The following is a 22,293-nucleotide window of genomic DNA, read 5'->3' as shown; positions in this document are numbered from 1 at the left end:
TTTATCTGTGAGAGATTTATGAAGACATCTTTCTCTCAATAACAAGAGCTGGGAAACTTACAGAATCTCAAGGCCCTATATCTATCTAAAAGATTAAGAACAAAGTTAAGAGAAAACTTGTGGCCTGAACAGAAGAGTTGTAGGAGATTCCCCCCAAGACCTCAACTGAGCTATCTGGATCTTTTAAAGTCATATTTTAGGGTAATGCATCTCGTAGGTCAATGTGGTGTGACTGAAATGCTACTTTGGCTTTCTTGGCTTTAGACCACCTTGCTTTATTACAAGATGAATAACAACTTCTAGCATAGTAAAAGACAAGCAAGTTGATTGCAAGAAATAAGAGAGTACCTATTTTTAAAGATAGAAAATCATTATTAATGGAAAAATATATAAAAATCAATATTAGAATGTACTCGAAATGGTTAAGCTACAGAGGGATTGGCTGTTGAATTAAAAGGTGTCATCTTGTTGGCTTTTTGGGAGAAAGCCAAAGGCAGTATCCAAAGTGTTTTTCTTAGTTATGAATAAAAGCATCAGAATACATGGCAATTGTGATCAAAGGAATACAAACGAATTGAAGAGAGATGAGATGTGGATTACATCAGCTCAGCAGGACAAGTGTCAGATTTATTGAACCCAGCAAGGACAATGTGTGAGACATCACCGTCTGGGCTGAGTTAATAATAAGAAGGGTGTTTTGTTTTTGTTTTTGTTTCTGTTTTATCCAAAATCTGCCAGAAATCTTGTGCTGGGACATTGAACCACACGGAATTGAAGTTGAAGAGTCTGAGTATTATCAAGAAACAGTTTTAGTTGACAGACTAAATAACGTCTGATATCAAATAAAGAATATTAGCCTGTGATTAAGGGTATGAGGTTTCCAACGGCTGATGCTGAATATGTAAAATAGAGAAGTCATGTTTCTTGTGTGGTCCTGAATTTCCCAACCATAGAAAGATTAGGAGTGATTCTGGAAATTTTGTATTTGGTAGAAACATCTAAGGAGCTACTCCAAATAAATAACAAAGGTTTTCATCCCACTCACATGATGTATGGACTACTTCGGATCCATGGATCCCAGATGATAACTTAGTTGTCCTAAGTTAACTTAGAGATCATCTAATTCTAAAAGTTTATACAACAGTAATAAGATCAAAACAATATTAGAGGATAAAGGGTAAATCTAATATTCTAATTTTTCAGTTGTGCCAACTGAACCTTAGAGAATTAAGGTGTCTCCTTCATATTCAACAAGCCTATCCTTTTCCCATTTGGGGCTATTGCAAGTCACTAATATACCTCTCATCTTCTCATTTGTTCTTTGTATTTGAGCAACCAGTGCTAACCCAAGCTTAGCCCAAGTCACTAGAAAAGTGTTTCCTGTCTTTGAAAACAAACTACTGGGACAATGTCATCAATATTTTGATTTTTGAAACTTTTATTTTATCTTGAGGAGAGTGTGTGTTAACTACTAATGTGTTTTCATGCCCATGAGGAATAGCATATTTGAAAGGAATACAGTATTAATTTTGACCTCCCAGCAATGCATTCTTTAAAATTCAACATAAGCGTCTTTCCTAATCTCTTTCCCTTTGCTTCTCCTTTCTGGTTAGTACTTCTAAAGCAAGTTAATTGAGATTGATAAAGCAAAACTGTTAGATATTTATAAATCAGAAGCGGTAATTTGTAACTGTGTCTGATCCACAAGAGAGTTTAGTGAGTAGGTAAAGGAGAGACAGAGAAAGGTGTTTAATATCGTACATTTTCGTGGAAATTATGTTAAGGACAAGCTTCCATGCTGGCGAGAACCTCACTTAAACTGAATTCAGAATCACAAGACCATTCAAAATTCACCTTCACTGTACATATTGGGGTTTATTGTTGGTTAAATAATTAGGTAGGCAGATATCTGGGTACAGGGAAAGTATGGAAGGAATGCTACTGACAGAAGCATAAGCAGTCATATATCATGTATAAGAGCTGTTTCAGAATACTGTTATTCTGAGCTCCAGTAAATTACCTGTGCTGAGAGAAAACAGGCTGAGTTAATAATAAGAGGGTTTTTTGTTTGTTTGTTTTTTGGTTTTTTTCCCCAAAATCTTCCAGAAGTCCTGTGCTGGGACACTGAACCACATTGAATTGAAGAGTCTGAGTATTATCAACAATTTTAGTTGAAAGACTAAATATCATCTGATGTCAAATAAAAAATATTAGCCTATGATTGAGGTTGTGAGGTTTTCTCAATTACTGATGCTGAGCATGTGAAGTAGAGAAGTCAGGTTTCTTATGAGGTCCTGAATTTCCCAACCATTGAAAGATTAGGAGTGATTCAGGACATTTCTCTGATTTGCCAGAAACTTCTAAGGAGCCACTCCATATAAATAAATGCACGAAGGTTTTCATCCAACTCAAATATGTATGGACTAGTTTGGGTGATCGCTAAAGTTAACTTAGAGATCATCTAATTCTAAAAGTTTATACAGTAGTAATAAGATCAAAACCATATTAGAGGATAAAGGGTAAATCTAATATTCTACTTTTATAGTTGTGCCAAATGAACGTTAGAGAATTAAGGTGTCTCCTTCATATTCAACAAGTCTATCCTTTTCCCATTTGGTGCTATTGCACTTCACTAATATACCTCTCATCTTCTCATTTGTTTTTTATATTTGAGCAACCAGTGCCAATCGAAGCCTAGCCCAACTTGCTAGAAAATATTTTTGGCTTTGAGTGCTGCTATGATTGTGCTCACAACAAAAATGAATCTGAGAGAGAACAGAGAAAGAAATGGAAAATCAAATCAATGGAATTAAAGGAAAGATCTAGGACAATCTTTAAAAATCCATTAGCCGGCATAATTGGAAGTTATATGCATTCTTAGGAACTAGTCATGTTGTTCTTGTTCTCACTTTTCTCTGTTTCACTCAGAAATAGCCGTTCTCATTAAATTGAATTGTGATGTTGTTGTCACTATTGGGCTTAGGCATTCTATCCAAAAATAACTGATTGTTAAGTGATGAATGAGATGATTCACACACAAACTGCAGTTTGTAAGGTAACTAATACATTGAGTTTTTAAAAAGTATGTATACGCAGTGTGTCCATTTTGAGTTTTATTTTAGTAGGATTTTACAGATCTATTTTGCATTTAATAAGATAAAAATTAGGCAGCTGAGTACAAGTTTCATATGCAAATAGCATTAAGAGAAAGATTTTTTTTAAAAGACAGAGTTTAACCTTTTTTTGAGAATACACCTGCTGTGCTTTCATGTAAACATTTTTATATTTAAAAGTTAATTAAAAACCATTGTTTTTTTTGTTTTTTTGTTTTGAGATGGAGTTTCACTCCTGTTGCCCAAGCTGGAGTACAATGGCATGATCTAGGCTGACTGAAACTTTCGCCTCCCAAGTTCAAGCAATTCTCCTGCTTCAGACTACTGAGTAGCTGGAACTACAGGCATGTACCACCATGCCTGGCTAATTTTTTGTATTTTTAGTAGAGACGGGTTTCGTCATGTTGGGCAGGCTGGTCTCGAACTTCTGACCTCAGGTGATTCGCCCGCCTCAGCCTCCCAAAGTGCTGGGATTACAGGTATGAGCCACTGCTCCTGGCCTGTAATCATCTTAAATACAAGGGTCTTAAAGTTTCTTCTCTAATTCCTGAACAATACTTAGGGATTTGGTATAAAATATTCAGAAGCTGCATCAACAAATTTTTACATTGTGGTTTTAGATAAAAAGAAGGCTCAATTTCAAAAATGCTGAGTGAGTGATAGGACAGTGTGATATTTCAGATAGATTGAAATCTTTCTGTCAAGAAATCTTACAAATTCGGCCGGGCACGGTGGCTCACACCTGTAATCCCAGCACTTTGGGAGGCCAAGGCGGGTGGATCATGAGGTCAGGAGATCGAGACCATCCTGGCTAACACAGTGAAACTCCGTCTCTACTAAAAATACAAAAAAGTAGCCGGGCGCGGTGGCGGGTGCCTGTATTCCCAGCTACTCAGGAGGCTGAGGCAGGAGAATGGCGTGAACCCGGGAGGCAGAGCTTGCAGTGAGCCAAGACGGAGCCACTGCACTCCAGTCTGGGCGACAGAGTGAGACTGTCTCAAAAAAAAAAAAAAAAAAAAAAAGATATCTTACAAATTCCACCCTTTCCTTTGACCTCTTTAGAAATCATACCTGCATGCAAGTGAAGGATTGTGACATTAAAGAAAAAAAACTTGGATCATCTCTAGTTGTAAAATATTAAAGGCATCCAAAGATATGATATTTAAAATTTTCATTTAAGCAAATTATATCTGATATACTTCATATCTTACTCTGTTTTAGTTGCCTGAGTTTTCTCAGATATTTTTAAAGTTACTTTACTGAGATATGATTGACCATACAAAAAAGCTATCCCTATTTAATCTATATGACTTGAAGATTTTGGAGATAAGTGTACACCCAGGAAATCATCATCACAATATATGCCATAAACATATCCATTACCTCCAAAAGTTTCCTCCTGCCCTCTTTATTTATTGTTACTTTTCTGTCATAAGAAGGGATAACAGAAGATACACCCTTTAGCAAATTGGAAAGTATACAATGTAAAATAAACTATAGGCACTATACTGTATAGTAAATCTCCAGGACTTATTTATCTTGCATCACTGAAACTTTGTACCCTTTGACTAATTTTGTGTCCTTTGACCAACAACCTTCACACCATAAAAATATTTGTTAAATAGCTTGATTTAATTATCCCACACACACATTGTACACACATATTATGTTTTACATTATATATACAATTTTACTGTTATATGTTTATACAAGTAATTATGCTCATAATGAAAAATAAGGAAACAATAAAAAGTATTGGATTGGGAATCAATGCAGAATTAGGTTCAAATCTTGATTATCTCTTCAATTATTTTTGTGACAATGGGCAAGATTTACTTCTCTGGATCTCTTCTTCATCTGTAAGTTTAGAGTTTTGGGTTAGGTGAGCTTTAAAGTTTCTTTTAGCTCTTAATTATACAAATCATTTCTCAAATAATTATAATTATTCCCTGGAAAATTCTTAGAGAAGGATTTTTGTAAATGAATATTTAAAAAATCACACAGGACAGGAGAATAAAATATGTAATTTCAAGTTTTAATAATTAAAATCAGATTTATTTCCTAAAGTATTAATACCTTGGATTATGGGGAAGTATTTGCTCTGAGATTCTAAAAGAAGTCAGTATCTGTTTTTTCATGATATTTTTGGAAAAGTCCACTAAAGACCTCCTGATGCTACTCTTTCATTTTGGTAAATATTAAACCTCACTACATAATCTAAGACTGTAACTGTGTGTTAGAAATTCCTAGTTTATGCTTTTCCTTGTATCTTGGGTTCTCTTCCTTGACCTTAACATGTCCATTTAATGAAACCCGCTCAAATTTGAGGTAGGTTTAATTTGTTTCTCACAAATCTCCTATATCTGCTTTTACTTATGTTCTTACACCTCTGAATTCTCTTGGCCTCTTGTCCTAGGGCACCTCAGCATAAGCCTCCTTTGTTAGTAATATGTTATATTAATGCCTTAAGGCCTTGAACTATTCACTCATCCTGAAATACTTTCTTCAGATCTTTCTGACTGGCTTTTTCTTGTTATCCAGGTCTTAGTTTATATTCTACTGCTGCAGTAAGCTCTCTGATCATCTAACGTAAAGTAACTTCCCAGTTACTGTCTATTTTATTGTGATGTTTTACTTTCTTCATAGCAGTATTTAAAGTTATTTTATGTATGTCTCTCTCATTAAAATGTAAGTTTCCTGGAGACAAAAGATGCCCAATAAATATGTAAGTAACAACGATAATTTTTTGCATGTGTGCATTTTATTCATTTTGCTGGAGAAGGCATTCACCTTCGAATAGAGTTACTTCTGTTTCATTTCTTTTATCTTCTGCAATATCTGATATATGGTCTTGCACACCAGAAATTCTCTGTAGATATTCTTAATGGAATTATGTTAATGTGGAAGAAAACAAAGTAGAAAATTGGAGCTGTTACTCTCATTCTATTTGCCAAATGTAGTTTCTACTGTAACATCATTTCATTTCGTGGGTTCTTGATTTGATAAAAAAAAAAAAAAGAAAAGAAAGAGAATCCCACAGTTTTAACATGCTTACTTAAAAATCCATATCAAGGCCAAGCAATTGCATGCCCAAAGGAAACCTTGATTTAATAGTTTTCTAAAAAGATGTCCATATCTATTTAACTGCCATTCAGAAAAATCATGAGTTTATTTAAATAAAAGGCATTTAGAACTACAGTTCTTATGATAAACCTACAAATATAATTATTAATATAACTAGGAACAAATTTTATAGACCTTATATAATCACAGAATAATCAATCCACCAGAAATGTAACTTTTTTTAACTAATGATTTTGAAATGTCAAATGATATATAATGCTTTAATTGATCTAGGCTATTCAGAAACACCTAAGTCATTGTGACTGTATAAAAGAAATAAAAGCAGAAGATTTGTAAAGTGTCTAGTTCATTTTTACGTCAACAGGAGAATAAATGAAAGCAATGTTTTATTTATTCAACATAAACTGGACTGGATTAAGGTCAGACTTGCTACTTTGAAGTTAAATTTACTATAAAATTGATTCGTTTTTACTATAAAATTCATTAGAATGTGAGAACAAGGAGGGATTCTAGCAGTCATTCAAATGAGGTTATTATAGGTGAGGAAACTGAACTAAAACAATCTATTCAATTTTGTAAGACTAGCTACTCTAGATTAGTTCAGCTTTAAAGGTTGGCTAGATGTCCAGATGTAAGCACCTGCCTCTTACTCCAAAATATAGCCTTTGACTCCTATTTCAAGGGACACGAAAGAGTAAAATTCTGTAACAGGTACTCAGCAGGGTTGGAAGCTAATAGGTTTTGGACTCATCTATTACATATCAAGAAAAGGATCTCTAGTTTATAATAATACATTGTAATCAAATCAATACAGTAATATTAAAATTATATCAAGTTCTGAAAAATATCTTTGTATATTTGGGAGACACTTGTGGATCTAATACTGCTTTCTTTATGAAATTTAATAAGATTTACATTGTCTATGATGACTAACATTCTGGTTATCAGAATGCAAAGTAGCAGAGAAGTATGTAAAGGTACTGCTTTAATGTGTGTATTAGTAGGAATTATTTCAGTTGCAAAAGGTAAGAATTCAGCTCAAATTAGTTTATACAAAAGTAACTCGCTGGCTGGGAAGAAAAGAATAGCTTCAAGTTGAAAGCAAGAGATATAGAAAAACAAAGCACCTAGGGCAGGAATTATGCACTCAGAATTGCTAAAATCTTATCTCTCTCTTTTGTTATCTGTGCTTAGCTTCATTCTTCATATTTTAAATAAGATACAGCCCCTGGCCATTCCAGTAGTATTTCCTCTCAGTTTAGCAACACTGCCCTTTCCCTTAAAGGACAACAGCTTATTTATTCCAGGTTCTGTAGATTAATATTAAGGAAGGTCTTGAATTGGCACAGCTTAGGATATTTGTTGGAACAGGGGAATAGAGAATTCCTGTAACAAGATAACATGACTGAAATGTTCACAAAAACCACATGCCACTGGGGAATAGTGATTCTACCTCTCAAAAGATGCTACATTGTAAAAAAATGCAACGCTAAGAAAACATACCCCTTAGAATATTTTTGATAATGGAATTTGCCATGCTAATGTCCCATAAGTTAGTTGTTACAGAGGTGGCATTGTCAATTTCCGGTATTGCCCTTATGCAGCTTACTAGTTTACAAAGATTAAAAAATGATAAAACCTAATATTGGTGGAGGTGAAGTGAGAGGGGCCTTCATATAACTCTGGAGGAAGTGTAAATTGGTAAAACCTTTTTGTAAAGCAATTGGATAAGATATCAAGAAAATTAAAATAGTTCACACTTGTAGATATGGTAATTCCACTTCTAAAAGGAAAATCTAATAACATAATTAAAATGTGGGTGTTGGGGTCCGTGCCGGGGGTGGTGGAGAATGAAAGAACACACAAAAGACAAAGACACACAGAGAACATGGCGGCCGCGCTCAGAGCCTCCGCCTCACTTTATTTATACTCCATAAACCCCATGTCAGCAGAAAGAATGCAATGCAAAACAAACTTTCTTTTCCCAGATGTAATCTTCTACTCAGTTCTTTGTTTCTATGCCCTTCCTTATCTGCCCACCTTCTTGGCGCCTACGGGAGTTCATTAAAAGTTCAATTGGAGATACTGTCCTTGAGCCCTATCTATTCTCAGCATACTGTTTTCAAAGGCCCCTGCATGTGGGTACATATTCGTGTGTAATGTTTTATGTAATTTGAGTATTAGAAACAAAATCAATATTCAGTAATGTTTACTCTGTTAAATATAAATATAATCATGTACCACATAAGGATGTTTCAGTCAAGACAGGTGACATATACAGGCCAATAAGAGTATAACACTGTATTTTTACTGTTCATTTTCTACGATCAGATACACAGATGCTTACATTGTGCAACAGCTGCCTACACTATTCAGCACAATAATGTGCTATACAGTTTTGTAGCCTCTAGGCTATGCCATCTAGCCTAATTGCATAGCAGACTATAACATCTACATTTGTGTAAGTATACTCTGTGATGTTCACATAATGAGGAAATCACCTAATGACACACTTTGCAGAAGGCACCCCATTGTTAAATAACGCATGACTGAATGTGATAGGCTACTATGCAGATTACACCTAATACCCTCACATGATTTTAATAATATACTGTCATTGCAAACTTGAAAGGAAACAACTTCCTTTTTAAGTTGTTGCCAATGATGTAAATTCATGCAAACTCATTGGATAAAATTACATCTATGTATCATAAAACTATATATCAAAATTAAAAATGCAAATATGACCTAGAAATTTTATTTTTAGGAATTTATCTCATAGATATTCTAGTATATACTCAAATAATGTTCACAGCAATACTGTTTGCAATAGAAAATGTCTGGAAATAAGTCAAATTTCTGACAATGAGTGACATATTGAATAAATTCTGTCATTAGAAAGGAATAATTTATATATTAATCTGCAAAATATGTTAAATGAAAAAGCAAAAGTTCAAACACTGTCTATATAGTAGACCCTCATTTCTCTAGAAATAGATAACAGTTGTGTAGTAGACATGACTGTGTTCACTAACAGCTAGTTCTCTCCCTGGACATACAGAAGATTATAGTTCCCGTACTTCTTGCAGTTAACTGAAGCCAGGAAACTAGGTCTGGCAAATACAATGAGTGCGACTGACTTTTGAGCTGACAAAAACGAAAAGCCCTTTTTAAATTCTGCCAGTATGCATGCACAGCGTCTTGTGTTGAAAATGTAGAGCCACAGGGTAAAAGCAGCTTGAATGGCTGACTCATATACAAGGACAACTGGCTGACAGTCACCAGGACTATCAAGAAGTTTGCAGAAACAAGAAATAAACTTTTACTGTTTTAAACTGTTGTGAATTTTGGGTTTTGTTTGCCACCAAATAAACCTAGTCTATTCTGATTGTTGTAAGTGGTCAATTTGGGAAGTCAGATATATTTAAAATTGGCTTACTGCTATAACATATACAGTCCAAATTACATAATGGCTCAAATGCAATAGAAGTCTCTTTTTGCTCACATATCGCTTCATTGAGATTCTACATTAATTGTAATGATGAGGGTGGGGGTGTCTTATGTCGTACAGTTGTCACCCAGGATGACCGACTTTGTAACATTTTTTCCCACTGACTTCCAAAGTTCTCATAGATAGCAAAATTCATTTGGAAGAAGAAGGAGAAGGAGCATGGAGAATTGCAGATGGAGATTTTTATGGGAAGGCTTGGAGGTTGCACATTACTACTTTTACTTGTTGGCTAGGAATCTATCACGTGGTGACACCTAAGTGCCAGTGAGTCTGACAATGCGGCAATTTGGTTGCGTGCCATGGTAAGAGGCAAAACATTTTGCTCGATAGTTACCAGTTTTTGCCACAGATGAAGGGATTTTTCATTGTATAATTAGTTATTACTGTTTGAATTTAAAAGAGGAAAATATCATTTTCAAATAAAAATGCAAAAGTGGCACAAAAAATTCTTATTTTTTTTGCTTTAATTTTGTGCATTTATTTGGCTATTATTAAAGTAAATAATGCTCTTTACAGAAAATGTAGAAAGTAACACAAAAGAAAAATAAGCAGAAAAAGTCATCCAATAACCCCCATGATTCCAGCATAATAATCTTTTTTAAGGTAACTGAAATGACCATCCTTCTTTTACAATTGCAAATGCTAACCCCCAGGGATTTTAAGAAATTTGTCAGCTCTAGTAAGCGGTAGAGCACAGAGAAAAGAAAAGCCAGGGAAGCTTTTAGAGAGCAGGAGGCAAGAAAGAAAATGATTTATGAATGTGGAAACGCAATTGACAAATGATTTTAAAATTTTGCAGGTTTAATTGCACGGAGAGAGGGAGCATAGAACAGGAGAAATACACCACAGCAACAGAGGTAAGGACCTCAGCTTTAGAGATTTCCCATTTTATTACAGTTATATTTCCATTTAGATATGTTATTTAGATATTAAGGTGTAACTGTCCAATAGGCAGTATGAACCTGGGTTCTGGATGAAGACCGATCAGGATATTGTGTCAATGACAGTAGTTGAAGGCACTGGTATTAAAGGTTGTAGAGAGAGTTGTGATGAGCCAGAATCTTGAGCAATTTAAGAGTTAGATGTTGTACAGATTGTTGAAGGCTAGAATTGTTTGTTGTTGTTGTTGTTGTTGTTTGTTTGTTTCTTTTCTTAAAGCCCTGGCCCATTTCCCTGAAGAGCTCTCACTGGAAAAGTCATAGTTGGATATGGCGTGAGAAGCTAGCCAGGATTCTAAATGGTGAATGTGGCCACCAGTTGGCTGCCTGGTATAAAATACATCCAGGTGTTGAATTCTCCTGAGTCCCAAGGCTAACTATTATTCTTAACTATTGTGTGCATCCATTCCTATAAATATTAGAAGACTGGGAACTCAGATAGCTTATTTTGCTCCTGAATCTGTTACTAAGTAGCTACACGAACTAAAAAACTAATTTTTCCAACCAGGGCTTAGATTCCCTCATACCTAAAATGAGAAGAATAGACTAAATAATCTCTAACTACCCAGCTCTGAAACTCAGACTCTATGATAAGAATAAGCATTTTCCCAAACTCCCAAACTTAGTATTTTTTTATAGAAATGATTACTTTCTTCTTCATCCCCTGGTCATCTGCATAAACATCTTATCCATCCTCTAGACAATAACCATGATAGGGCAGAAAATCAATAATTTTCTCTGTGTCTTCTGTGGAATTTAACATAGAACATTGAAAATAGTAGCAATTAATAAAAATTTAAACAATAAACAATAACATACATTTTTAAACTGAAAGCTTTGTGCTCTGTGCTGATTTCTCTGATGATAACACGTTAAAGTTTGAAGCAGTGGTCATGAAAATGATCTTCTAGAACCATCATAATTAAAGTGTGGTGCTCCCTCTGTAATTATAAAATAAGGTTTGAGTGGCCACACAATGCCTTTCATACCTAGAATTCTAACAGATTAAAAACTTTCTTAACATACAGTTCCAGGATCTATGACCTGGAGACATCTCCTTCTTGGATATTGTACATAGAGTGGTGATCTTCATTTATATTCATTCACTGAAGCCTTGGCTTTATGCTGCTTTGACAGCTTGTCAGGAATAAATCTTGTCAAGAAGGGCATTCTCTTTGGAGATTTTTATATAGCTTGTGTTGCTAGAAAGAAAAACATAGCAAGCTTGTTTAATCCAATTAATGAAGATCTGCAGGCTGTCTTGTGCAGCCGGTCAACTGGCAATGAAAGAAGTTAATTTTAAGGTCTATGAAAGCCTCCCATTTGTGGTGACAAACTCAGGAACTCAACAACTACTGTTAACTCTCTCCAACCATTTTGTAATTTCTTTTTGCTTTTATAACTGTAGCAATAGAAAAAGTATCTTTCCTTGCATAAGCAGAAATGGTTTAGTATTTGTATAACACGTTAATAGATAATTTATCAAAGAGAAATGGTTCATTATTTGTTTAAATGCATTAATAGATAATTTATCAAAATTACTAGATAATTAATAGATAATTCTTCAACATGGATCTAATTAGATTGACTATTTGGGTTTATATATTTTTCTCTAGCATTTACCCCTTCTGTTATACAGTGCTATGAAAAATACTAAATTTGTAGTGATAAAAGTTGGTATAAGGTGCAAAATCTAACACTTGTAGGCTGTGAATGCAAGCCATTTCACTATTTTGGGCCTCAGTTTCTCATATATAAATTATGATAATACAGGTAGTACTATTTTTTATTGTCACAGGATGACTTTGAAGAAAACTATACAAATATTTGTGAGCTGTAAAATCCAAACATCATACAAATATAGGCGCTGCATATATGGTTTTCCCACATCAGCACTGTCAGAAAAAATACTCCCCCCAATTATTTACAATCACCAATAAAATGGAATTTTATATCTTTACTGTGTTATGCAGTTAAGGAGCCATTATCCTGCAGATATTTCCTCAGATTTTTGCCGCACTCTGTGAAGATACATTATTTTCTCCCACTTTTCTAGCTGATGAGAAAAAATATCAGGCAAAAATCTTCAGTGATTTTTCCCCAAAATACCAAGTTTCAACATTTTCTAGCACTTTAAACAACACAGACTACTTTCTACTTGTCTCATGCCACTTTAAATAGGATCATTAAGGGACACTCTCTCTGTTGAGATATTTAGACAGATCCCTTAACGAAGAAAGGCAGCAATTCAGACCAAGGTGTGGGCAAAGGATACTCCAGGATAAGGAAACACCAAGCACAAAAGGGCCTTAGCCAGGACAGAATTGTTATTTCCAAGAAATACCAACATGTCTAGTACTAATGAAGTCAAATGAATGAGAGAAGAGTGGAAGGAGAGAAAGGCAATGTCTTGAGTAGTTGTCTGACTATATAGTCTCTCGTAGACCATGATAATTGTTTGCACCTTATTCTAAGTTCAGTGAAATGTTATTGAAGTCTATGCGGGAAATCAACATGACATGATTTATGTTTTAAATGGATCATTTTAGCTCCTATGTGTGGTATGCAATTTAGCACAATATAAGCAGAGACAGGAATGGTAGGCATGACAGGGATCAAAGTAGATATACTAGTGACTTAGACTAGAGTGATAGAAATTGGGATAATGAACAATAGTCAGATTGGATAGATTTTAAGGATAATGTCAACAGTTATGTTACATTAAACATACTGCCCAAGGTAATTTATAGATTCAATGCCATCCCCATCAAGCTACCAATGACTTTCTTCACAGAATTGGAAAAAACTGTTTTAAAGTTCATATGGAACCAAAAAAGAGCCCACATTGCCAAGACAATCCTAAGTCAAAAGAACGAAGCTGGAAGGATCATGCTACCTGACTTCAAACTATACTACAAGGCTACAGTAACCAAAACAGCATGGTACTGGTACCAAAACAGAGATATAGACCAATGGAATATACCAGAGTCCTCAGAAATAATACCACACATCTACAGCCATCTGATCTTTGACAAACATGACAAAAACAAGAAATGGGGAAAGGATTCCCTATTTAATAAATGGTCCTGGGAAAGTTGGCTAGCCATAAGTAGAAAGCTGAAACTGGATCCTTTCCTTACTCCTTATACGAAAATTAATTCAAGATGGATGAGAGACTTAAATGTTAGATCTAATACCATAAAAACCCTAGAAGAAAACCTAGGTAATACCATTCAGGACATAGGCATGGGCAAGGACTTCATGTCTAAAACACCAAAGCAATGGCAAGGAAAGCCAAAATTGACAAAGGGATCTAATTAAACTAAAGAGCTTCTGCACAGCAAAAGAAACTACCATCAGAGTGAACAGGCAACCTACAGAATGGGAGAAAATTTTTGCAATCTACTCATCTGACAAAGGGCTAATATCCAGAACCTACAAAGAACTCAAACAAATTTACAAGAAAAAAGCAAACAACCCCATCAAAAAGTGGGCAAAGGATATGAACAGACATTTCTCAAAAGAAGACATTCATACAGCCAACAGACACATGAAAAAATCCTCATCATCACTGGCCATCAGAGAAATGCAAATCAAAACCACAATGAGATACCATCTCACACCAGTTAGAATGGCGATCATTAAAAAGTCAGGAAGCAACAGGTGCTGGAGAGGATGTGGAGAAATAGGAACACTTTTACACTGTTGGTGGGATTGTAAACTAGTTCAACCATTATGGAAAACAGTATGGCTATTCCTCAAGGATCTAGAACTAGAAATATCATATGACCCAGCCATCCCTTTACTGGGTATATACCCAAAGGATTATAAATCATGCTGCTATAAAGACACATGCACACATATGTTTATTGTGGCACTATTCACAATAGCAAAGACTTGGAATCAACCCAAATGTCCATCAGTGACAGACTGGATTAAGAAAATGTGGCACATAGACACCATGGAATACTATGCAGCCATAAAAAAGGATGAGTTTGTGTCCTTTGTAGGGACATGGATGCAGCTGGAAACCATCATTCTCAGCAAACTATCGCCAAGAACAGAAAACCAAACACCGCATGTTCTCACTCATAGGTGGGAATTGAACACTGAGATCACTTGGACTCTGGAAGGGGAACATCACACACTGGGGCCTATTGTGGGGAGGGGGGAGGGGGAAGGGATGGCATTGGGAGTTAAACCTGATGTAAATGACGAGTTGATGGGTGCTGACGAGTTGATGGGTGCAGCACACCAACATTGCACAAGTATACATATGTAACAAACCTGCACATTGTGCACATGTACCCTAGAACTTAAAGTATAATAATAATAATAATAATAATAATAATAATAATAAGTAGACAGCTGTTAGCACGTAAAAAAAAAAGAATTGAGAAAAGAGAGTACTAAAACTAGCTCAGGATTTTGGTATGAGCAAATTTGAATTACAACCTGAACAGAGTTGAAAACATTAAAAAATAACCATCATAAATTTTCACCACACCTTACAAGATGCATTTGTGATTTGTGGATTATTGTGTATGGATATGTGTGTTCACATGTGTTTGTGACTATCACTTAGAAATTACTTGTAAAAAATTTCACAAAATTCTGGAAATATGCAATTAAAAATAAACCATAAACTATGGCTCAAAACTCATATCATACAATTGATCTTTGCCAAGGAATTCAGCTTTTCTGTTACAGGAGAGTATTAAAAAAAATTTACCTCTAACAAGTAACTCTGAAGGGACTGGAATTAGTTTTGTAAGGGGTATGGCATACTGGAAAAAACCAGGACACAATTTTTTCTACAGATAATCATTATCAGTTTTAATTTGTTTTAATTGCATGCTTTATCTCCCTTCCAATTTAGTCATTTTAAAATTAAAAATTGATTCTGTAAAACTCATTACTATACCATCAGTGTGGCCCTTTTGTGTCAGCTACTTTTAAATCCAAGGAAGAAAATGGCTAATTTAATGAGGAAGTTTAAGAAAGAAAGAAAAGTTCAAAGAAAAATAATGAGGCACAGTTCCCTCTGGATCTGTTTCTAATGTTTAATACAAGAAAATGTCAGCAGTATTTTAAGATTCACAGAAATTATTGTGATACAGGCAACATTATATAGGCTTACACACCAACAAGAGGCTTAGCATGAGACTATCCATGGAGTAGGCAGAATATATGTTACTGACTTTTATTAAAGGCAGTGTGGTATATAGTAAATAGATTACCATTTTTCATGTTTCTTCTGCCATTGTAAGCATGTCATTCAATGGCATGATATCCTAGTCTGATGGCATTGTCAGAATCAAAAGTTCAGAGGTGAAGTAACTGGTCACAGTCTTGCATAAGCAGAAAAAAGATAAAAACATGATTTTTTTTTTTTTTTTACCCCAAGAGCAGCATAGAGGTTGGTTAAAGCCAGCTAATGACATTTTTCCTGCACAATATTGGTCACAAAATTAGTTTATTTTGAAGAATGATATTGGAGACAGAGGTCTAAAAGAGGGGTTCTCATCCTCCTGGTATTTAAATTTTTTCCTGGCAGCTATTAAATAGTGAGAAAGACAGTCTTTGGGACTTACTCTGCTTTTGGAAGAATATAGATTAACTATGGGAAAGAAACTGAGGAAGCAAAAGCATTAATTATGTATTCTGAGAAAAGCATAGAACCTTTTCTCTACCTCCCTGAATTTCCCTTGTCTTTTCCCCCTCCTCTGATCTGAGAAAAGAAAGCTCTCTCAGAAACCTTTTGAAGGACTGGATCTTAAAAGATTTCTGCTTAAAAATGCCCGTTCCGCTCTTTCAGTGAAAAAAATACAACTTATTTTCAAAGCCCAGCATCATTATTATACATCATATGTATTTTCCATCCAAGAAGAATTATTGTTTCTTTCTCAATACTGTCATATTTGCTGTGTGTGTACATGGAAGCTGTTCTGGACCACAGGCAAACCAAGGGCATTTACCAGAGACCCACCTACTTGGTGGTTCATGAGTTCGTTTTTTTCAGTGGCTTCCATTAGAATGCCAGAAATTTTGCTTGCCTTCTTAGCCTCTTAGATGTAGCTTGTAAATCTTCAAATTCACCAAGAAAAAGCATCAGTGTACTGAATATTGCATTTACCTTTCTAGACTTTTCTCTGACATGCTGGCCTGCCAAGTCTGATGATGGCCTTAGAAGATATTGAATACCTTCACATAAATCCTTTTCAATATTATTTTCATGTTTTATAGCTGTCTCAGAAGAATGGCTGATCTGAAATATGCTAGACTATCATTGACAAGAATAAAAAATATTACTGTTGGATTTTATGGTAGCAAAACAAAGCAAAAATCAGTGGTATATAAAAATATATCAAATTTCTTGAGAAAAAAGCCTACGCAAGAAACTTCATTTATGTAAGATGTAAAATCAATGAGTTTGACAGCTGTATACACCAGTAAAACCACCATCACAATAAAAAAAGTAATATTTTTCATCATTTCTCAAAGATCTTTACTATACCTTCGCAGTTAGTCCTTCCCTTGATCCTCAACTGCAAACAACAATCTACTGGATTTTTGTTACATAGATTAGTTTGCATGTTTTATAATAAGAATAATATCATATGATAATCTTCTGTGTCTTTTGTGTCTTTAGCTCAGCAAAATATTTTGAAATTCATGTATATTGTTGTATGTATCAGTTTATTCCTTTGAATTGCTGATTAGTATTCCATTGAATGTGTACATTTACTTTGCACTTTATTGATTAATAATACTTTGTAAGTCTTTCTAATTTTTTTTTCCATTTTATGGATGGTTAGGAGTAGGTCATTGTGTTTTAGTTACATTTTCCTGATGACTAATGATGTTGGGTGTTTTTTAATGTATTTATTGGCTATTCATATTTTTTCTCTTGTAAATGCCTGTTCAAATATTTTGAGCATTAAAAAGTTGGGTTGTCTTCTTACTATTAAGATATAAGAGTTGTTGATATACTTTAGGCACAGTTCTTTATAAAAATATGTGTTTTAAGTATTTTCTCTCTCTTTGTATTTATTTTCTTAATTGTGTCTTGAAGAGCAAAAGTGTTAAAATTTTATAAAGCCCAATTGTGAAAGTTTCTCCTGTGATTTTCCTTAGGTGTTTGATTTAAGAAATGCTTGACTATCCCTAAGTCTCCAAGATTATGTCTAGTTTAGCTTTGTTTTTAAGTAGTAGTTATATGATTTCAGTTTTTATATTTAGGTGAATAACCCATTTAGATTAATTTTATGTGAATTAAGATTCAGATATTTTTATTTTTTTACTGACATCAAGTTGTTCCAGTGCCTTTTTTGTTTCTTTTTAGAGACAGACTCTTGCTCTGTCACCCAAGTTGGAATGCAGTGGTGCGATCATAACTCCACAACCTCAAATTACTCAGCTCAGAAGATCCTCCTGCCTCAGCCTCCTGAATACCTACTACTCCAAGTGTGTGCCACCATGCCCAGCTAATTTCTTTTATTTTTTGTAGAGATGGGGTCTTCTTCTGTTGTGCAGGCTGGCGATGCCGCTGCCTTGGCCTCTCAAAGCACTAGAATTACAGATGTGAGTCCTTACGCCTCTCCCAGTGGCATGTTTTGGAAAGTACTTTTTCCCCTATTGAATTGCCTTGGCATTTTTGTCAAAAATCATTTTTTTATATATGTTTGGGTCTATTTCTGGATACTCTATTCTGCTCCAGCAATATACATATCTATGCTTATGCCAATATAATATTGCTGTGATTATTGCAGTGTTATTGTACTTTTTGAAGTCTGTTAGTGTATTTTTTCTGTGTTTTCTTTTGTGTAACATTCATTTTACTATTGTACAACATTTTCATTTCCACGTACATTTTAAAATCAACTTGTCACTTTGTGTAAAAGAACTTTCTAGACATTTTGTTGAGATTGCATGGAATTTATAGATCACTTTGAAGAGAATTTACATTTTAATAATATTGATTGTTCCAATGCATGAATGCGTAATATTCCTCCATTTATTTACGTTTTTGTTAATTTCTTTTATTCTCTATTTCATAGTGTAAAAGTCCTGTGTATATTTTGTTAAGTTTTTATGTAAGCATTTCATAATTTTTTGGGGGGGGTAAATGTATGTTAAATTCTTAAAATTTTATTTTCTATGTCTTTGCTGAAAGTATATAATATGCAATTAATTTTGTTTTAATGTTCTATGTTTAAACATTATAAGAAAATTGTTATGTTTATACTTAACCATACAGTCACTATCTTTCATCTTTATTCATTTAAACTTTATTCATTCCTAACATATGAATTTTTCTATATCAATTCCCTCTTCAAACCTGAATAATTTTATTTGCATTTCCCATAGTTTTACTTTGTCTGAAAATGTTTTTAACTCTGTTCTATTTTCACTAAATCTAGAATTCTAGGTTAACCATTATTTTCTTTTTCTTTCAGCATTTTAAATCTGTTGCTCCACTGTCATCTGGCCTTAATCGTTTCTGATGTCACATCCACCATCATTTGATCATTGTTCCACCATATGTAAAGTATTAATTTCTGGGTGTTTGTAAGATTTTCTTGTTGCTTTTGTCTTTCAGCAGTTTTACTGTGAGGTCCCTATACCTGTGTAGATGCTTCTTTCAAATGTGTCCTATTTGGAGTTTGCTGCCCTTTAGTAATCTATAAATGTAGGCCTTTCACCAGATTTGGAAAGTTTTGGTCATCATTTCTTCAAATATTTTTTGTCTCAAACTTTTTCCTTTCTTTCTAGGACTCCAATTAACTAATTAAGGTGTTAGACCTTTTGAAATGTTCCACTGCTCTCTGGGGCTCAGTTTATATTTTTTCTTTCTTTTTTCTTTTTTTTAGACAGAGTCTCACTCTGTCACCAGGCTGGAGAGTGCAGTGCTGTGGTCTCTGCCTCCTGGGTTCAAGCAATTTTCCTGCCTCAGCCTCCCAAGTAGCTGGGATTACAGGCACGCACCACCATGCCCAGCTAATTTTTGTATTTTTACTAGAGATGCGGTTTCACCATGTTGGCCAGGCTTGTCTTGAACTCCTGACCTCATGATCTACCTGCCTCTGCCTACCAAAGTACTAGGATTACAGGCGTGAGCCACCCCACCTGTCCCAGTTTGTATTTGTTCATAAACTTGTCTCTTTTTCAAATTGCATGATTTCTATTGATTTATATTCGGTTTTACTTAGATTCTTTTGACATCCTTATTTTAATAATTTTGCCTACCCAGAAAATTTATGTTTTTGTGTTTTTATCAATTTTAAAATTTCTTTTATGCCTTTTTATGTTTTCTACTTTTATGCCGGTATTTTCTATTTTCTATTCTTTTTTGTTCCTTCCACGTGTATCTTTCTTTACCTGATCGAGCATAGTTTTAACTCTGTTTAAAGTTCATGTCTGATAATTTGGTCATTTTTCCCCTAAAAAATGAGTCATTGTTTCCTGGCTCTTTGTATATGAAGTGATTTTTGGATTGAATTGTGGACATTATGAATGTAATTATGAATAAAAATCTAGGCTCTGGCTTTTTTCATATCACTTTAAAAAGTGTTGATGCTATTGTTTAGCAGAAAAATGACTTAAGCTCAGATTAAAGACTGTCTATATGTGATGGCAGAGGCTCAGAGTGCAGTTTAGCTCTTTAAATCTTAACTCCTGATTGCTTTCAGCTTGCTTATTCATGCATTCATCAGATGTCAAGATTTTAGGTGTTAGGTTTCTTCTTCTCTGGATTCTTCCTTTTCAGAAGCTGTTTTTGTATTTCAACTCTCTTCCTTGATTCCTCTGCCTAAAAGAGGGTGAGTTATTTTCTATCAGAGCTAGAGCCACCTCATGCCCAGTATGACTGCTGTGATTGCCTTCTGTGTCGAGCAGTTAAAAAATAACATACACACTCCAAATTTCAATGCCCACGCTGGTTACAGGCTCCAAGTTTCAATTCCCTTTCAAAAAGTTCTTGCGCAGCTTCCATCTCCAGTGTCCAGTGCCTTCAGGTTGCTCTTTTTTGAGAGTCAATAGCTCTTATTTGTGGGAAGGTTAATTTATTAGGAGCTCACTCCTCTATGCTTCAAGCAGAAATCTTCATACACATATCATGATAAAGCCAATAAAAACTCCATTTTCTATATATTTTCAGTCATTTTTGATCAAACATTCTTTAAAATCTATTGTTCCAATGAAACAATGAAGATGGACACATCATTTTCTCTGAGATATTGTATGTGCATGCACATTGTATTACAGTGAAAATATTTGCTGCCCTCCCTTGTTCTGCTCTGAATCCTTACCTATAAAAGGACTACTGAATCCATTACAGTGACATCAGGCTTAGCCAATTGATGTGGTTTGGCTGTGTGTCCCCACCCAAATCTCATGGCCAGCTGTAATCCCCACATGTCAGAGAAGGGACCTGGTGAAAGGTGATTGGATGGGGGCAGTTTCCCCCATGCTGTTCTTGTGATAGTGAGTGAGTTCTCATGAGATCTGATGATTTAAAGGTAGGGGGAAGGAAGTTCCCTCATAGCTTGCTCTCTCCTGCCACCATGTAAGATGTGCCTTGCTCCCCCTTCACCTTCAATCATGATTGTAAGTATCCTGAGGCCTCCCCAGCCATTCAGAATTGTGAGTCAATTAAACTTCTTTTCTTTATAAATTATCCCATCTCAGGTAATTCTGCATAGTAGTGTGAAAATGGACTAATACACCAATAATACATGGACAGAAGTTATTTGGGTGACCTCCCAGCAAAATAAATTATATCTATTGCATGGCCCTACCATCTTACTTTCTTATTGCCATGAAACGATTATGTCTCAGATAGAATCTTCTTTTTATCCTTCATTCCGGAAGAAAAATGAACATGGAGCGAAGTCACAAACACCCTCCAATGCATGTGAATATGACTAAGAAATAAGTCTTTGTTGTCTTAAGTCTAAGATTGTGAGATAATTTGTTACCATAACATAGCCTAAATTACCTGGCACAGACGTGCTGTGTAACTTAGCCTAAGCTGACAGATAGTTATGTGTAAGTCTGAGATTGAAGAAGAGGAGATGAAATCACTCCCTCTATGTATTAACAACACAAACGGCAATAACAATAAAAAGCAATAGTTTCACTAAATAAGTTTATATTTCTTCTGAGGAAGCATAAAGTGGAATAGTAGACAAAACTCTATACTAATTTATGAGATGAGCCAAATTCTATCCCTTGTTTAGATACTAATTCATGGCATTACTCTTTGAAATGCCATGCTCTTGGAAATGCTCTTTGAAATACACCTCTTTACCCTTGGATATACTCATCTGTTTAATAATAATGTTGCCTACTTAATCTCTGGAGATCTACTAACTCCAACACATCTAAGATTTGATGGATATCAGCAAAGCAAAGCACATAGGCACTATTGTGGAGCTTCCCTCAGAGTAATGCCACAGGGCTTCTTTTACAGCAAAACAAGATTGTCAACAAAGCAAACCTGGCACCCTATCCTGGAAACTGTCTTACTCTATTTTCTGCTGTTATAACAGAATACCACAGACTGGGTAATTTGTAAAGAAAATAAATTATTTCTCACAGTTCTTGAGGCTGGAAAGTCCAGGGGCATGACATGGAAGGTCATTTA

General features: G+C 34.8%; 1 long non-coding RNA gene across 1 annotated transcript in view; it reads left to right on the top strand.

Moving 5' to 3' along the window:
- LOC106997182 (uncharacterized) overlaps positions 1-18,464 on the top strand; it is a 33,723-nt gene extending 15,259 nt beyond the window's left edge. The window contains exons 4-5 of the long non-coding RNA XR_001443314.3: positions 10,508-10,565; positions 17,992-18,464. This is a non-coding gene — a long non-coding RNA (uncharacterized LOC106997182). The remainder of the gene's footprint in view (positions 1-10,507; positions 10,566-17,991) is intronic.
- The last annotated feature ends 3,829 nt before the right edge of the window (positions 18,465-22,293 follow it).

Source organism: Macaca mulatta, chromosome 2 (genome assembly GCF_049350105.2).
Source record: "Macaca mulatta isolate MMU2019108-1 chromosome 2, T2T-MMU8v2.0, whole genome shotgun sequence".
NCBI classification, from domain to species: domain Eukaryota; kingdom Metazoa; phylum Chordata; class Mammalia; order Primates; family Cercopithecidae; genus Macaca; species Macaca mulatta.
This window is presented reverse-complemented; position numbering and strand designations above follow the sequence as displayed.